Source organism: Delphinus delphis, chromosome 8 (assembly GCF_949987515.2).
Source record: "Delphinus delphis chromosome 8, mDelDel1.2, whole genome shotgun sequence".
Lineage (NCBI taxonomy): Eukaryota > Metazoa > Chordata > Mammalia > Artiodactyla > Delphinidae > Delphinus > Delphinus delphis.
Window position 1 is genome coordinate 64,231,616 of NC_082690.1, and position 13,891 is coordinate 64,245,506.

The window sequence follows — 13,891 nt, forward strand, 5'->3', positions numbered from 1 at the left end:
CCACAAAAAAAAAAAAAAAAAAAAAAAGAATCCTTGTCCTAACCAATTTTACCTGCCCCATAAGTGCACAGGTAATTCTGAATGGAGGCCTACAGAGCTCAGCAGGTATGCCAACACTGGGCACTGAGAGAGTGGCAAAAAGGCACCCTGCTTCCATGAGTCCTTGCATCATTTTTTCAAACCTGGATGTCAGCAATTTACAAACTACTACACATCACAGGCCTTCAGGAGTGTTAGAAATAGTTAAATCCAAAAATATCAGACTTACAAATGCCAAAGATCCTGAGACTCAAATGTGACATTTTCTAACGTGGTTTGTAAACTGGTGCTGAAGACAATTCCCAAAGAGGAATCAAATCTACCTATGGTAACCACAGGTGTTTAGCCGTGTAAGTGCACATATGAAGAGCAAGCTATGGTCACAGCACAGATTTTCTCCCCTTCCCTAAGTCCCCAGTCTCCCTGTGAAGCACAGGGAATATGCCTCCTGCCTTCTTCTGGGCCGGCCAGCATGCCTACCAAGCAGCTCCCGACACACTAAAAGCCACCCAAGTCACATCTGGCTCATGCCATTGCTCTCTGTAATGAGGTATGACATGTATCTAAAGCTCTTGTATATTTTCAGATTTGTAGCCTACAATTAGGCATTTTTGAGGGATGTAGCTAACTACAGTTCTGTTCAGTGACCTATAATTATTCACACAGGCATCACGGCCAATCCAGGCAACTATCAGGCTGAAGGAAGGCACTCTGAGCTCAGACCTCACGGAAGAGGCTGCTCAGCTCTAAGGAGGCCCAGAGAACACTGGTTAGTGACGGGCCTCAGGGGGCCACATTGCTCTTCCTTGGCTATACACAGATACACTGTCCTCTCTGTCCCCTACACCAGTCTTCCTCATCCACTGCCTGGCTCAGCACAGCTCAACCCCAAGCCCAAGGAATGGCACAAAATTGTGCCACAAAAATGTACCGCTTTGCCAGACACAATCTCCATTACCAAGGCAATAGCAATTTAAAGCAATTTCTCAAACTCCCTACAAATCTCTCACCTGAGGAAAAACGGGTCACACCCACCAGGCCACAGAATCCTGCCGTCCACTGCTGTGCAGCTGGGCTGTGGCAGCTGACATGGGCCACCTCTCTGAGCCAAACTCTCTGCCACCCGTTGCAGTGGCCTCACTGCTCCCAAGAGCCCAACAGAATAATTCTCCCCCTTGCAAACGCCTACCACCATGCTTCCCCACTGCTTCCCTGGCTAGAAGGGAAGGCCTGGTTAGCCCTCAAGATCTGTCTCTAGTGATATTTCAGATATATATTTAGCTCCATTAAGAACTGGTTTCTTGATTCTTTAATGGAAGCTCAAATCCCGATTCTAAATATAACCAAAGATACTGCCACTAGCCAGCCCAGTGCGCTGTGAAGTACGACTATGGCCCACACTCAGAGCGGCATGCACGTTAAGTATGAGCCCAATAGCTCAACCACAATTCCTATGCAAGTTACCCTTCTTCCACAGCGCTGGCTCCAAGTCCTTCAGCGTGCTTTATACTTTTCAAAAATACTTTCACATGCCACCTCATTTGAGTCTGCCAAACAAACCCCAGAAGTTAAATGCAATAGGTATTTTCTCTCCTTTTTACAAAGAAGACAGGCTCAGGGAGGCTGTCTTGCCCCAAGGTCACTCAGCTAGTAAGTGCAGAACCAGGTCTAGAACTACTTTGTAGCTGTGCGACCTCAGTTCTTCATATGTCAACAATTAATAGCGGCAAACTCATAGGGCTTACTGTAAGAATGAAAGGGCTCAAATACGAAAGGTGCTTGGAATGGTGTCTGGTCCACCGTGAGGACTACGTTATTACTGTTGCTGTTGTTGTTATTTTTAAGAGTACTATTACCACCACCACCCAGAACCCCCAGTTCAAAACCTAAAGCTCTTTCCTCTCCCTCCTTCTGCAACTTTGCAAGGATTACTCAGGAGGCAGTTTCATCTAACCTTGAGTGAGTCCAGACCCAGTCCCTGCAATTTGCCTATGGAATCTGGAACTCACCGGGCCCTCTATCTTACCACTCCACAAACTTCTCCATGCTTTTGGGTGCATACGCATACACACATATACCACCTTTCTGCAAATCTGACTCTCTAGTCTCCTGGCCTCCGATGTCACGTATGCTATGTTAGCCACCATTCTGTGGCTCACCCTGCCTGCAGTACCCAACTTTTCATTCACTTGGTTCCTCCCTTCAATAATCAATAACGAGAACCCGACTCTCTACCAAGCACTGAGGGGAATATACCTTGCCCTCCAAACACACCAAATGAAAAGTGCGGGAAGAGTGGGGTGCACAAGGGGAGTGACAGCACAGAGGTGCCAGAAAATAACTCTGGCACAATAGATTTCAGAACAGCAATGCTTGAAATGCGTTTTAGAGAGTGACTAGAGTTTTCTGGGCAAAGGGAGAGAAGGACATTCAGAGCTAAGAGAACAGCATTTACACAGGGTTACAAGGCAGAATCATACAGAATATGATAATCTCACACTGCCACCATGCAGGGGCTGTATGTGTGTGCCCTCCTGTGTGTGTGTGTGTGTGTGTGTGTGTGTGTGTGTGTGTGTGTGAGAGAGAGAGAAAGAGAGAGAGAGAGAGAGAGAGAGGAAGACAGAGAGAGGGAAACAGAAAAAGAGACAGAAACAGAGACAGAGAGAGACAGAAAAAGCGAAGAGAGAAAAATTAGATGTAGGTGGGTGAACCCATACTGCCTGGGGGTGGCAGGCAGCCGGGACAACAAGCGTCACGTCTGCCTTTCCATAGTCTGAGTGGCAATCTCAACTCCCTGGTATGCTTACAGTGCACCAGTCTTAAATGCAAAATCCTCTAACAACTGTTTTCTCTTTCCTTCTGTCTTCCCTCCTTCTAAAGATCTGTTTATCCCAATTCTCATTTCTGCCCCGCTCTGAGCCTGACTTTTAGTGCCAGTGCTTTTACACAAATCCAGCTTCACATCCTGAGTGAAATATAATTTCATAGGAATGTAATTCTGGAATGATCTCATTGAAAAAGCACACCCAGCAAAGGCCATGAGCAAACTTCAGGCCAGCCCATTCACACCCAGAGCCAAGGAGATTGCAGACCCCTTTCCCTTAAATGGACAATGTGCCTGGGGCCCAAGCAAAGCACACCAGCTGCCCACGGATATTATTCTGCCCACAGCCAGCCTGCCTGCTGGCAGACCAAGGCCTGGGCCCACAGCAGTGACCACCACAAACCATTCTGCACCGTACAAGGACAGACCCAGGAGAGCATCCAAGCAAACGGGCCTTACTGCACAGACGTTCCCCATGCCCCCTTGGGAGGGCTCTGGCTCCAGGCCAGGAGACACCAGCTAAAACTATTAAGACCCCCACTCCCCATCACATCCATGCCAGGCAGAAGAAGGCCCAGAAGCCAAGCTGGTAAGGATCCTCTCCACAGCTATCTGTCTTCCCTACCTCTCTGAAACTCAGCTGCTATCCAACTCTATGGAGACAGTCAAGAAAGTAGGGCATTTGACTCTGGAACCAGATGGCAAAGCCAGGTCTAGCCCAGTCCGGCAGGCTGAGACAGGGTAGAACTGGGGAAGAAATAATATACTCTGACGGACTTTCAAAAACTCTAGCTGAAAAATCACTAAGTTGGAGTCTTTGGAAAAAATGTCCTTACTCCAAATCTGTACCTCACCCCCAATGAATCCTCATAAAATGGACCAGAAGAAGAGGAAAAAAATGAATGGCTTGCAGGGTCTACAGGAACTCTATGTACTATTTTTGCAACTTTTCTGTAAATCTATAACTCTTCTAATATAGAAAGTTGATTAAAATTAATGGTTTGTCATGCTTTCCTCTGTAAGGAACAATGGGAGAAGAGAAGCGCTGGGTATAAATTCCAACTCTACCTCCACCAGCTACGAAGCTGTGGATGAGCGTTCTAGGCCTCAGTTTCCTTAAGGATGAGGTGGAGATGACAGCGTTCTCGTGCAGGTTCAATAAGGCCTGCAAAGGCCTTACCACTGCCCAAAATGCTTTCTTCCTGGGCAGTAGCAGTTCCTCAGTTCAGTCAGCCTTCACCGTGGGTTCTCGGCGACTGCAGTAGGAGGCCCTACCTCCACTCCACGGCCCTGTGGTCTTTATGATTTACAGCCTCTTCCACACATGGCATCACACTTTAAGCCCACAGTAATCACCCAAAGGGCTGAAAGCCACCTTACAGCGAGTTCCAACTAGTGAAAGCTCCCCTTTGTTGACAGAAACATGTTCTCCTTCCTGCTTTCCCTTCCTCCAGTAGGATCCAATGTCACTGCCAGGAGCTGAACTACTTTCCTGCGGTTCACAGGGGTCAACCAGAAGGAAAGGCAGATGGTGACAGAGCTGGGCTCCCAGTTCAATCAGCCATCCTTGGCAGAGGGTGGGCAGGGGAAGAAGTATGCTCTCCAAGTTGCCACAAAAGACTCTGCACCCCTCAGCAGCACCACTACCCCCAACAGCTCCCACACCCTCCCTGCCCCGTGCTCCCCACTAGGCTCCACATGAAGCTGGGTTGATAAACTACAAATCCGCCAAGTTAATGGGCACAGCAAGTTCCCCAAAGCCAAGAGATAAGCCCCCAGGTCAGGCGTGAAGTTGCGCCCAAGCCCTGGAGCCAGGTTCTCAAGCCTCAGCCACCCTGACTCTTGGCTCCATGATGTGCTGTCCACTTTCCCCCAGCAAGACTGCGGTGAGTGGACAGAGGCCCCATCCTGGTCTCATAAGTGGATGGGCTGGAGGCCAAGGAAAGAATCAGGTGAAGAAAGGTATGGCTCTGATGTCACATTATCTCTTTAAAAATCACTCACAAGGATATCAGGTCCTTAAACAGTCTCCTAAAACAAAGGAGAAGGCTAATCTCACCCTGAAATTTTAGTGTCCAAATAAGGGAGCAGTCAGTGCTAGAACTGTTAGCTTGCTCCAACTTTGAAAAGCCCTGTGAGAGAAGCAGTTCCCAGGCTTGAGATTCCACTGACAGGTTGTAACCCCTCGAAGCACTAATGGGTACATTCTAGTGGCTAATTTCTCTGACCTTCCAGATGGCTGTACTGGGGACACACCCCAGCTGAGGCCCAAGGACATTAGTTCCTGGCAAGGAGTATGCAAAAGCTCAGCAGCCCAGCCGAGCCAGATAACAGCCCCAGCTCCAGAGGCTTCAAGGACACGTTTTGGGAAGCAGAGTTCAGGAAGAAGATGTCCTTGGAGCTATTTCTTATTTAACCAAATAAGAGCCAAATACAGCCAAATATGAAGAAGCTAACTATGTCATCTTCTGTGCAATTTTTCTCCAGCTAATCACCTCTTATCAAGCTTACTACGATGGTCTCTGATTACATAGAGCTCTTTATCGAGTGCCAGCCCATGGAGGCAGTAAATAAATGTGAAGTGTTACTATTATCATTACTAGTTCTCCTTTCTTCTTCCATCTCTAGTCCTCCTTCTCGTAAATGACAGACTAAGTATCCTCGAATCTCAATATCATCATGTCATTCCTCTGGGCTCCTTAACTGCCAAGTCCAGATTCTTCCGGTTCCTCCAGAACCTTGTCAAATGCTACCAACCAATCTGGCTTCCCTCTTCTTCCTTCCTCCTCGTTCCACCATCCCTCACCTTACCACCACCATTCCCCTACCATCCTCCATTCCCCTTCACACAAAGCCACACAGACTTGCATAGACACACACACACACACACACACAAATGCACTGAACTTCTCTCTCCAGGCAGGATGCCTCCCTGCTCCATACATATCCATTTCTGCGCCCATCTTTTTATGTGCAAACCATTTCCAGCCTGGAGTACTCCCTTTCCTCCCTGCTATCCAAATCCTATCCATGCTCCATGGCCCAGTCTAAGGGCCCTCTTAAACTGAAGTTGGGAAACCATCAGATCCACAAACAATGACCGAGCACTTCCCCTGTGCCAGGCACTACGCCACTCACTAAGGACACAGTAAGGAAAACAACACAGTCCTCCATGCTCCTAACTGGTGGGAGCGGCTTCAACAAGAACCTCCCTGGGGGCCTCCTTGGTGACACAGTGGTTAAGAATCCGCCTGCCAATGCAGGGGACACGGGTTCGAGCCCTGGTCCGGGAAGATCCCACATGCCGCGGAGCAACTAAGCCCGTGTGCCACAACTACTGAACCTGCGTGCTAGAGCCCGCGAGCCACAACTACTGGGCCCTCGTGCCACAACTACTGAAGCCCGTGCGCCTAGAGCCCATGCTCCGCAACAAGAGAAGCCACTGCAATGAGAAGCTTGTGCGCTGCAACGAAGAGTAGCCCCCGCTCGCCGCAACTAGAGAAAGCCCGCACACAGCAACAAAGACCCAACGCAGCCAAAAATAAATAAATAAATTTATTTTTTTTAAAAAAAGAACCTCCCTGCTCACCTGAACTGTGCAAGTAAGAGAGTCAACAACCAGACCTCAGAGGCAGCTTGTTGTGACACTTGTAGGGGCAAAGGTGGAGGCGGGAGATGAAGCCCCAGTTGGGTGAGGTCTTCTTGCCTCTCCTTCAGCCTTTCTACGAAGCCCCCTAGGCTTGGTGGTTTAGAATGTATTCTATTACAAGAATCATCGTTCTCTCTGACCACCTTGTCTCCTGCCCTGCTTTGGAGTTTATCAGCTTCAGAGGTCGGCTGGGTCCAATTCCATTCAATAATAACCCTAGCCAATACCCCTCCTAAGGACCAGATACACAGCTTCACATCCCCACCCTAAGCCCGGGAAAAGAAAGAAAACAACCAACCCTTTCCTCAGGAGTTCCCAGACTTTGTGTCACCGTGACTGCATAGCTATTGGAGGCCACATGGGAGGCAACTCCCTTAGGCCTCTCCAGGGTGGTAGACAATTCTCAGACCCTAATAATAACTTCACTTCTCTCTCTCCTATTCAAGAAGGGTTACTGGGATAGGAGTCAGATTGCTATTATTACAGGAATAATCCTGCATACCTTCTAAATTGTAAAAATAGATAACCTATTCACATGTACCTCGGTCCTTTAACTCCTGTAGTAACAGATGTAATAACTCTACATGTCATATCATATCAACGCAGTTGCTCTTTCCCCCTGAATCAGAAACAGAAGAGGCCCTCCAGAAGTAATCTTAGATACCTTTTAGACTCAGGGAGGAAGGAGGAGAGAACACCTAACCCATCCCAATTTATATTTCCAGCAGTGGAGACTCACAGTCTTCCTCATCACAACCTATCTGAACCTCAAGTCTCTGAATAAGCTCATGCCACGTGAGACTCAACCATTACTTCTTATTACAGTTAACGATTCAGCCTCCTGCTAGTAAAGATCACCCTTCCTAGCAAGGCTGAATTGGTCTCAGGAACCATTCTAAGGAATGGAAGCTCACAGCGTTCAGGAGCTCGCCCAAAACGCCAGTCGTGTGTTTAGGTGTGCAGACCTCAAGGGGCTCTGATAGGTCAGGGCTGCCAGAAAGGTCACAGCTGCTGCTGATCAATGTACACCACATGTGAGCAATACAAGGGATCAGTGAGGAAAGCCTTACAGAAAAGGCAGCACGGAAGGAAGAAGCTGCCGTCAGCCCTCAGATCACTAGCACCTAGCTCAGAGGAGTGTGTGCCTGAGCGAAGCTATGCACCCAACCGTAACAAGCACCCAGTCTCTGAAACCCGTGGCGTCCAGACAATATCATCTCGTACTCGACCGTGCAGGCTGCCCCCACTCAGCTACCCTGAGGGCGGCCCGTCGCCAAAGGCTGGAGGGAGGGCCCAGGGCCCACTAAGCATCTTCAGAGACGTAGCTACACATTCAGTCTCCTTCCATCTCAGCCCCTCCCCCTGCCCCTGCCAACTCAAATTTTCAGTCTCCACATATGTGTGTCTGCGTTTTATTTACACTACCCATGTCTGTTGTTAGCAACAGAAACAAAGTACTTTAAGGCAGAAAAGGCAAGCGGCCAACTGGCCTGCTGCTCCCTGTCCTGCTTCCAGCTCAGGGAAGAGGCTGTAAGGGATCCTTTGGGCTCCAAGTGACCATGTGGGCTGACAGCTCCCATGTACTAGGGGAGCTGGCATGGAGCCAGGTCACCCCAAGTCAAACACAGCTGTTTGGGGCCCCAACCACTGGCCCTCCCCCTTCTTCCCTGGAGGCCACACTCTGAACACCTCGTTCTCTCACCTGCCTAGATGCTGACTACTGCTGGAAGGCAGAGCTTCAAACGCCAGAATTCAGGAAACCCACTCTCCTCCCTTGTACACTAGGAGACCGTAAAGATGAACAGGCATTGCCTCCCCAGACCCAGACTCTATAGAGAAGCAGCCCAAGGCTAAGTTTTACCTTCATGTCCTTTCCCATCTTCAGTTTTTCTGCTACTGATAATCTTGCAAGTTCTAGTATCAGGCTCCTCAATAAAATCAACAGTAACTACTGATCACTGCTTTGTTTTTAGCACTGCGCTCAAGGAGCTCACAGGCTAACTCAGGGAAACAAGACACAATAGGAAATAATCCAAATGTGAGACACAGACTAAAAGTGCTCTAAAGTACAGTGGGTGGGAGTGGAGGGGCTCACGACAGGATTTCTGTGGGAGAGGAAACATGAGACAAGTTTTAAAGGACAAACAGTAGTTGGACAGAATGACACAAAAGGCTGTTGTAAGATTTAGAGTTAGACTCAAGGTCCCAAGGCAGGAAGAATGGCAGCCCTGGGAGGTAAGAAGGAAAGAGAGTGGCCTGATGACAAAAATAAAACCCTCCCCTCAGGGTCACCATGCTCTGTAGTCCCTCTGCTCCTGCCTCTGCCAAGAGCATGCTCAGTGCCTCCTTTTGCTGCACGACTGTGAAATCCTCTCCCATAGAGTACACAGAGCGCAGCTGGCCCAGCTCCCTAGCCCTGAGAACACCCCGAGGGAACTCCTGGTACTCTAGGCTCCTGCATGCTCCCACAGCTGCAAAGCGGGTCAGGAGTTGGGTTTATTCTTCTGCTGGGTCAGGTCAAGCTAAGTCCGATTTTTCACTCACCACAGCAGGAGAAGGGGTATGAAATTTAAATACAGTCTCCAGTTAGCCAGGGCAACAGGCTCTCCTCCTTCCATTCACACTTACCATCATATGTATATTCAACTAATATATATTGAACACCAACCACGTGTAAACTAATGTGCTTAGTGCTGGTTGGGACACCGAAATACCAAAGACATGGGTCCATCCTCAAAGAGCTTACATTCCAGTAAGGTGGATACAAAAGACACATAAATATAACAAATGCCAGGAAGACTATTTTAGGTGCCATTAGGGAGATAAAAGGCTGTGGATTTGGTTAGAGGGGAATTATTTCCAACTGAAGAAGCAGGAAGGGTTCATAGAGAGGACGGCCCTTGCACTGGTCCTGGAAGATCAAATGGCAAAAGAATAGAGGGGAAATCCTGGGCAGATGGAACTATATAAGCAGAGTCTTAGAGGCAGGAAAGTAGAAAACATATGAAGGACAGTAAGATGTTCAGTCTGATGGAAGTTTAACTGGAAGTAGACCAGGGAGAAGGAGAGCTGGAAAGACAGAGAAACGTCAGATCTTAGAGGCCTTTGAGAAACAAATTAAGGATCTGTCTTTTCTCTGGGAAATCAAGGAAATTTTCTGAGAAAGGAATAATGGGTCAGGAACTGTGCTTCTGCAAGATGAAGCCATACTCAGAAATCTAGGGGCTACAGCAGAAAAGTCTGTTTTTGTGGTCTACCAGGACTGAAGATTATAGTTAGGATAAGAGAGGGAGGGAACTCAAGTAATCAAGTATATGCCTGGAATTCTTGTCTTTGAGGTTCAGGCGGATGGGACAATAAGTGGGCAGTCCTGAGGGCAGGGCAAGGCTGGAGAACCAGCCGTCCAGAGGGAGCCATGAAAGAGTCAGGGGGTGTAATCATTCAGGGGCTTGGGGAGGGAGCAGAATTTCAGAGTTTAGCATCCTGAAAGTGGAATAGCTCCAAGTGATGAGACCAAAGCTATGAGTACCTTAACTGGAATGAGGATAAAGTCTTTAGAGTTGAAAAGATTGAGGGACCTTGAGGCCAGAGCGCTGAAGGATTCTCGGCATGAAGTCCCAAGTCCTACTGGGCCAGACAGGAGACCTACGAAGAAGGCTGTAAGCAACTAACATGGAAGGCAAGGGGGAGTCAGCATCAAGAATGAGGAAAGGAGATATATGTGAAGGGAGAGACTGACTTCAAATAGGACAGGTTGCCAGGCAGGGCGGGAAGCAAGGTCAGGGAGTAGAGAGTGAAAGTCAGGGGAGGAGAGGAAGTTGCTTCATTAGAGAGGGTCCCAAGGGAAGTGAGATCTTCAGGGAAAAGCCAGGTTTCAGGTAGGAATGCTCAAGGAGAAGGTAGCAAACAAGAGGCAATACCACTTTTTGTCTATCAGATTAGGCAATCAAATGATAAAACTAATCCCAGAGTGAGGCAGGGTGTGGTGAATGGAGCACTCTCAGACACTGGTGGAGGTACTGGAAACCAGCACAACTTTTCTAGAGGACAATTTAGGAATACGTAAGCTCTGAAAAATACACGCTCACAATGATACCCTATACAAAGTTAAAAGACAAGCCACAGCCAGGAAGAAAATACTGCAAAGCACACAACTGACAAATGATTAAATATAAGAACATGTTAAGAACTTAGAAAATCAATAGGAAAAAGACAACCCAGTTGAAAAATAGGTAAAAGATATGAAGAGACAATTCAAAGAAAAGGAAACTCAAATAATCAATAAAATATGAAACAATGCTCAATCTCTCTGAAATCAGGAAAACACAAATTAAAGCAATGAGATGCTATTTCATATTCATCAGATGGGGAAATACTGAGAAGTGTAGAGTCTTCAAGTGTTAGCAAAAATTTAGGGAAATGAAAACTTGTATACATTGCTCAAAATACTTACAATCACTCTCAACAGCAATCTGGTATGACCTAACAAAGCTGAAGAATCCCATACCCACTCCAGGCGGCTGGTGTACACAAACTCTTGTGCGTTCCTCGTATAAGGATGCTCACCACAGCATTGCTTGTAACACACAAAAAGTGGAAAGACTTTAATCATCTCTCACTATCATACAATGGTACATCATATACCAATTAAACTGAATGATTTTACACATGCAGACTTTTCAAAAATGACACTGAGTGAAACAAACCAAGCTGCAAAAGGCTGCATGCAGGAATGGTGTCATGTGTATAAAATTTTAAAACACACAACAATACATTACTTATGGACACATATATAGAGAGGATAAGATATGCATGGGATGATATGCATATCAATTTCTGAAAGGAAAGGACAGGGAAAGCTTAGTCATATCTGTCATATTAATTTTTTTTTTAAATAAGAGATCTGAAGCAAATATGGTAAATGTTAATATTTATTAAATCTGGGTGATGGGTACACAGGTTTTTATTATATCTATTTTTTCTTTTGCTTAAAGTTTAAAAGATATTATTAAATAATTTGTGTATATTATATACCATTTGATACAGCAATTCCATTTCTAGAAATTTATCCTGAAGTTATACTCATAAAATTAGGGATAGATATTTACTACCACATAGCTTTTAATAGCAAAATAATGGAAATAACCCAAAGTCCACTGTCAGGAGATTAATTAAGTAAGTATTGATTCATCCATACAATGGAATTCTCTATGCAGCATTAGACATTACAAAGTAGCTCTATATATGTCCCTGGAAGATACCCATGTAAGAATATTAGTCAAAGAAGGAAGTTACAAAACAATGCTATGTTTGTATTTAAAAAAAGCATATCTAGGGGACTTCCCTGGTGGTCCAGTGGTAAAGAATCCGCCTTCCAATGCAGGGGATGCGGGTTTGATCCCTGGTCGGGGACTAAGCTCCCACATGCCATGCGGGGCAACTAAGTCCACACACCACAATTACTGAGCCTGAACACAACTACTGAGCCACAAACTACAGAGCCCATGCGCCACAACTAGAGAGAAAATCCACACACCACAACTAGAGAGAAAACCTGCATGCCACAACTAGAGAGAAGCCCGCGCACCACAGTAAAAGATCCTGCATGCCGCAACTAAGACCCAACACAGCCAAAAAAGAAAGAAAGAAAAAAAAAAGAGCATATCTAGAACATGTAAGAAAAAAAGATCCAAAAGGATATATACCAAAAAATTAACAGTAATTATGCTATCTCTGGTAAAGTGATGACACATGATTTTTACTTTCTTCTTAATATTTTTTGTTATGTACAAATATTCTGCAATGAGCATGCATTTCTTTTATTATTTTAAAAAATCAACAAAGGAATAGAAAAAGGAAAAGGAAATAGGAGGAGCTGGTCTGCCAACAGGAGGGGGAGTTTTACCTGGAATAATTCAAGAGGTTAGCAGAAAAAGAGGGAGATGTTGCAGACAGAAGTGTAACAAAGGCTCTACAAAAATGAAAGGGTTGGGAGAGCAGGGCTCAGACGTTTTCACCCAGGGTAAGAATCTTCAGTAACAAGAGGAAGAAAGCAAGAGGGAGGAGGTCAGCTGGGGATAACTCTTTGTAACTGAAGGGCAGAGAGTGTGGGTCAGAGAGAACTACACAGTTCCCAAATTCCACACAAAATGTTAATAATAATTTATCCTCCATTTCACAGATTCTGAATCTGCCGTGGAGACCAGCTTCTTTTGGTGTAGCTTGAGTGATGGAAAGAAGACTCTTGGCTAAGCTTTCTGGGTATAACGTCTGTCATAAGAACAGACTCCAGAAGAGTGGACTTTTCAGCCCAAACTATCTTTCCTTTATTCAACTCACCCCGCACCCACACCCCTCATGCACCCTCAGAAGCTTTAAGGAAATGCCAGTCATGACTGAATTATCTGTGATGAGGAAGGTGACTGAGGCAACAGAAGCAATGGCCTCACAGTGACCTTGGTCTAGTCTGCACAACCAGCAATTCTGTTTCTCTAGAATTAGTGAGAAAGGCAAAGGAGACTCAAGGAACGGAATGAGAAAAGTGGGCTAGTGAGCAAGGTGGTAATCACAAGCCAGTCTTGCATTTAGGCAAACGTGAAACATCTAAAACCTAAAACCAATCAAGGCTGTACAGCACCTACGAACCGACATAGATGTTCTCTTGGCAAGTATATCTTCTTTCTGGGTACAGTACCCCCTATCACATAAGCCCCCAGAGGGTCAAGTAGTTGTTAAGAAAGCACAGGAAGGTACAACATCTGAGGCTCCAAGAGTATCCACTGAAATGAAGCCACTCTGTGCTTTCACTAACTGTGGGTTTCATACAAGGAGCCAGCTGCCTGCATTTCCATAGCAGCCAAGCTTTACTCCCAGGCCCCAAATCCTTAATTTGCGCTATGCCAGTGAAAACCCATCATCAGCTTTTCTTTACATTAAAAACTGACTGTGTAAAACTACAATGAGCTACCACCTCACACCGGTCAGAATGGCCATCACTTAAAAGTCTACAAATTACAAATGCTGGAAAGGGTGCGGAGAAAAGGAAATCCTCCTACACTGTTGGTGGAAATGTAAGTTAGTGCAGCCACTGTGGAGAACAGTATGGGGGTTCCTTAGAAAACTAAAAATAGAGTTGCCATATGATCCCACAATCCTGCTCCTGGGCATATGGCGAGAGAAAACTATAATTCAAAAAGATACATGCACCCCAATGTTCACAACAGCAGTATTTACAATAGACAAGACACAGAAGCAACCTAAATGTCCATCGACAGATGAATGGATAAAGAAGATGTGGTATATATACAATGGAATATTATTCAGCCATAAAAAAGAATGAAATGATGCCATTTGCAGCAACATGGATGGATCTAGAGATT

General features: G+C 46.0%; 1 protein-coding gene across 3 annotated transcripts in view; it reads right to left on the reverse strand.

The window, feature by feature from the left end:
- DENND2B (DENN domain containing 2B) overlaps nt 1–13,891 on the reverse strand; it is a 110,242-nt gene that overhangs the window by 70,804 nt on the left and 25,547 nt on the right. The window contains exon 2 of one of the 3 annotated variants that reach the window (XM_060018449.1): nt 10,966–11,088. The exons of the other annotated variants lie outside the window; for them this stretch is intronic. The gene's annotated coding sequence lies outside the window, so the exon portion shown is untranslated. The remainder of the gene's footprint in view (nt 1–10,965; nt 11,089–13,891) is intronic. 3 annotated transcript variants of the gene reach the window in all.